The sequence below is a fragment of the Symphalangus syndactylus genome, chromosome 18 (genome assembly GCF_028878055.3).
Source record: "Symphalangus syndactylus isolate Jambi chromosome 18, NHGRI_mSymSyn1-v2.1_pri, whole genome shotgun sequence".
NCBI classification, from domain to species: Eukaryota; Metazoa; Chordata; class Mammalia; order Primates; family Hylobatidae; genus Symphalangus; species Symphalangus syndactylus.
This window is the reverse complement of record NC_072440.2, coordinates 12,382,501-12,387,422: the sequence shown is the minus strand read 5'-3', so window position 1 is coordinate 12,387,422 and position 4,922 is coordinate 12,382,501.

Below are 4,922 nucleotides of genomic sequence, written 5' to 3'. Positions count from 1 at the left end.
AACACAGTTCAGCAGGGCCAAAGAGGAGCAGTAGCTTGGTCCCTGGACGTGCTGGGCAGGCACCACAGCGCTGGCGTCCCCACGTCCAGGACAAAGCTGAGTGCAAGTGTCACTGTGAGGTGGCCTGTGTGAGCCTGGCCCGCTGACCCCCTCAGATGAGAGAGGGGAGATGCCTCTCAGCCAGGACTCAGACCACCAGCACCCAGCACCCAGCACCCACGGCTGAGCATGTGCCCCCGAGTAGAGAGGAGACGTCGGTATGGAGGGGACAGTGATGTGACAGCCACCGAGTCCATGGTCTGACTTCCCAGCAGCAGGGATGCCAGCCTCATTGTGGAGTATTGCAGCATGTGGGGAAGTGATTTTATTTTCCTAATCATTGCTACCAGTTGGGCGCTAATGAGGCCCCAGTTCTGGTTCCATTGGTGACATTTCAGTTCACACATCACTGTCATTTGGGGTGAATAAGTCCAAGCCACTTAAACCTCAGGCTCACATTGATTAGAAACTTCCCCCCAGGTCCCAATTTCAGGCTTCTGCTCTTTCCTAGATCGCCAGGAAAAACGGCAACGGGAGGAAGCAAAGAGAAGGCATGGAGCCAGGAGAAGGGAGGCCACACTCGCCAGCTAGGCGGGGAGCTTCCTGGAGGAGGGACACGCCCCCCTTTTTCTTTGCTTTGACCTCTTGGTGATCTGTTACCCACAATGAGGGCACAATCTCCATGAGGACAGGGGTGTGGCCCGGGGTGGGGGGGGTCTCAACAATGAATGGGGAAGCCCTGGGCCCCGGTGCCCATGGCCCTTCCTCTGCCCTCAGGACCCCCCGCATGTGCCCTTCACAAATGCGGTGCACTCCCCTTCCAGTCTGGGCATCACCCCATCCCCTGCTGTCTGTCCCACTCGAGTGGCTATTGCAGTGAGCCTTCTGGAAAACTCTTCATTCGCCTCCCACTGCTTTGGATACAGGCCAGTGCCTCAATGCAGACAGACTCAGGGTTCCTGGTGGTCAAAGCACTAAGCCCCTCATGCCCTGCCTGCCTCTGCCTGCACCTGCCACCCCCCGGCCCCGTGCAGCCATTCCTGGCGACGCCCTCCTCCTGGGTCTTCGTCCGTCTACCTAGTGTCTGCTCTCTGAGATGCCCCCCAACTTTTCATCAAACCCCTGCTCCAATTTCAAGAGCTGCTGGCCCCTGCCGCTCTGGGTTAGAGACCCCCAACCCCCTCCACACACGCACACACAAAGCCCCTTGCCCGGCGCCGTCTCCTGCCTTGAAGGTGGGTGCAGAGCTGGGGGATTTTTCTGCTGGATGTTCTGAGGCACCAGGGAGTTTGGGGCCTTTGAAAGACGCTCATTCCATGTTAATGAAATGAATGAATCAGTGAACAGAAAGCTGCGCAGCAGAGGCTGCATCTTCTCCCGGCGGGATGCCCGCCCTCAGCCCCCCGCCTCCTCAGAGCTCCAGCCCTTGGTGCCTGCAGCCCTGGCAGGGACCTCCTCAACATCTTCTTGCTCACTCCTGGTTCTCTCTGCACACACACCACTCCTCCAATGCGTTCACGTCCATCCTGTGCCTCCCCACAGACAGAAGCTTCCCTACATCCCAGACTCCTGAGACCCAAGTCAGCGCAGAGCAGGTGCTCAGTGAGTGGATACCTACTACATGCATGGAATAAGAAGGCCTGTCCTTAAGCCTGCATGGAACGTGATGCAGGCCTGGCTCCTCCACCCTCTGTGGGAACAGGGGAGTGCAATAGTGGGACCAGGGCAACCAGAGCATTTGACATGGGATGCAGAGACCAGGTGTGTGTCTGGTCTCCTAGAGCTAGGTGGGAATGGGGGATGACTGGGGAAACTGAGGCCCACTGTAGGCTCACCTCACCCCCTGCTTATGGAGGAGCAAATCTGGCTCAAAGTGCTATCCTCTTACACCCAGTCCAGCCCTCTGTCCTGTTTCTGAAGCAGGTGAACAACTTTCAGGCTGCAGAGACCCCACTGCACCCACCCCAGCCCCGGCCACAACGATGGGATATAGGGAAGCCCCCTGCAGCCATCTGGGCTCTGACCCAACCAGAGACCAGCCCATGGCAGTCAAGGATAAAGACGGCCCCACAGAGGCCCTGGAGCAGCGTGGACAGGACTCGTCACCTTTTTCCTTGTGCCTCGCCCTGGGGCCAGAGTGGCCAGCATTGTTTGGTGTGATTTAACTTTATCAGGGGCACCTGGCAGGGAACCCCTGGGAGAGTGATAAAGAGGCAGTTTCTACCCTCGGAGAGCTTGCCCGCTAATAGACCCCCAGCAGCCAGGCCACCAGCAGCCCGGTCCTCTGCGGGACTTCAGACTTTTGTCACCCTGGGCTCTGTGCCCCAAACACGCCTGGATAAAGTCCACCCACTGTCCGGGTCGTGGCTACCTAGCAGCAGGGGAGCACGTGTACTAAACACCAGCAGAGCCACGATGCCAGTCCCCTGAATGGACTTTGCTCAGCGCCGCCACCACACTGGAACCCTTTAGGGAAAATAGAGAGGGTGCTCCCTGGAGGTTGTGGTTCTGCGGGCCACTGTGATCCGAATCAATGCGACCAGTCCTGTGGGGAAGTCTCATTTAAAATCTTAGCGCCTATTTTGGAGGAATGGCAGAGAGTGACCTGGGAGGGTCACATCCTGTCTGGATCCTAAGACACTCATAGATGGGGAGGACTGAAGTGCCCGAGGGGCCGGGGGCGCTGCTTACAGAGGGGTCTTAGATTAACCCTGAACCTGTTCCTCACAGCACAGGATCGGCCAGTGGAGGAAGCAGCTCTGAAATCACAGTAAACGAAGTAAGCCACTCACAAAGTGGACTCCCCAAACACACACGTGCACACACAACGTGGAACACCTCAAAATGTGATAGAGATGGGAGGGACCTCAGTAGCCCCAGGCCAACCCCAGAACCTTCTCGGCGCCTGCTGTCTGGTCCTGGCATGCCCACCTGAGGGTGGGCTCCCAGCCCGGGCAGCCTGGGCTTCCCGCTGCATCCCTCGGCTCCTCTGGGTTGCTGGTGAACTTCAGCCCCCGCATGCAACCCTGCCTGTGAGTGTTTGGCGAGCCTGGCTCAGGAGCCTGGCTGTGGCTCATCCCAAGTGCCAGGCTCTGAGCTGCAAACTATGGAACATGGAGTCAGGTCTGAGAGGGCAGGGGTCTCCCTGAACAGCCCCTGCCCTGCAGCCCAGGGACTGTCATCTCTCAGGAGGAAGGTGTACATGGCCTCTGAGCTCATCAAGGGAAATCTTTTTCTTCCAGCATCTTTGCCTTTTTTCCCGTTGGGGTCCCCAGCCACCGGCAGGGTCCATCCGCAGGGAAGCAGGTGAGGCTCCTCGCATCAGATGTAGAACCAAGATGATAGAAAGGCCAGACACCGAAAACCCATCTGCATAGTAATTGAAATATTTTTCAATTTTTTTTTTTTTGAGTTGTTAGAGTTCTGATTCCAGGCTGCAGAAAGGAAAGTTAGATTCTCATTTTCACTTGGCTCATCCCTGATTTGTACCACTGAGGGTTTTAATTTACAAGTCAAAGTTAATAAATTGAGTATGCACTCGATGATTCCAAGCTCCTCCCGACCTCCTTCCTAGCCTGTGAGACCCCGTGGCTCATCTCCTGGGGTTGGGGCGGGGGGAATCTCAGTGGACTTCGAAGCTTAGTCTGCAAGGACCTCTCCCCCAAACCCGAGGGTGGCATCCCTGCCCCCGAGAACCCCTGCTGGGAGCCTGTGGCCTCTGCCTGTCTCCTCACAGATGAGTTTGGGTAAAATAAAACATGGATGGATTAGTTAAGAATAAAAAAGGAGGAATCTGCCTCAAGATGTTATCAACAATAACAACCACCAGGGCTCTGAGTGCCGTTCATCACTAAGCACGTCCAGTGCTCTATGGCCATTAAAAGAGCCCCCTGGGAGGGAAGGCACCTCAGTTCCAGCCCAGTGAGGGCGCTGCGGCCACAGAGCTCCACGAGGCTGAAGCTCATGTCTGCCCTGAGCCAGCCTCCGTTTCCCAGACCCTGAGGACCACTTTCCCAAAAGGCTCCACTGCTGGTGTGCGTGGGGGCAGCCTGAGTCAGTGAGCCTGGAAAGTTCTAGGGACATCTGGAGTCCACCTGTCTCCCGAGAGAGGAGTTCCTCATCCCTCTCCAGTGGCCACTTGATAAGTCACTCCCTCTTCCTACACGCTGGGTGAATGTGCTGCTTCTGAAAAGAATGTTTATTTTTTGAGATAGGGTCCCACGCCCTCCTATGTTGTGTCATTCCTCAGTGCCCAAAACGGTGCCTGGAACGCAGAGTGCTCCGCAAATATGGAGGAATTGAATGAATGAATGAAAATTTAAAGAAGAAGGTAGGAGGGGATCCATGCAAGGGGCTGGTGGCTTCTCTCCTTCCTGATTCTGTTTCTTCATCCCCTCCTGGACACCTGAGCTCTTACAGAATTGGTTTGTGCAGTGTGAAAGGAAAATCAATCTTGGGACCCTAAAATCACTAAGGTCCACAAAGGGAAAAGTCAAGCTGGGAACTGCTTAGAGCAAACCTGCCTCCCATTGTAGTCCTAAAAAAGATGGCTACTAAGATAATAAAGCCACATACCTCCCTCACAAGAAATTTCCTTGTGGACCAAGGACAGACAGAACTCAGTCATCCCTCTGTTCACTGAGATGAATGCATATCTGCCTCCTTTGGAGAGGCTCATCAGAAACTGAAAAGAATGCAACCATTTGTCTCTTACTTACCTATGACCTGGAAGCCTCTCCCCGCTTCCAGTTGTCCCACCTTTCTGGACAGAAGCAATGTACATTTTACATATATTGATTGATGTCTCATGTCTCCCTAAAATGCATAAAACCAAGCTGTGCCCCAGCCACATTGGGCACATGTTGTCAGGATCTCCTGAGGCT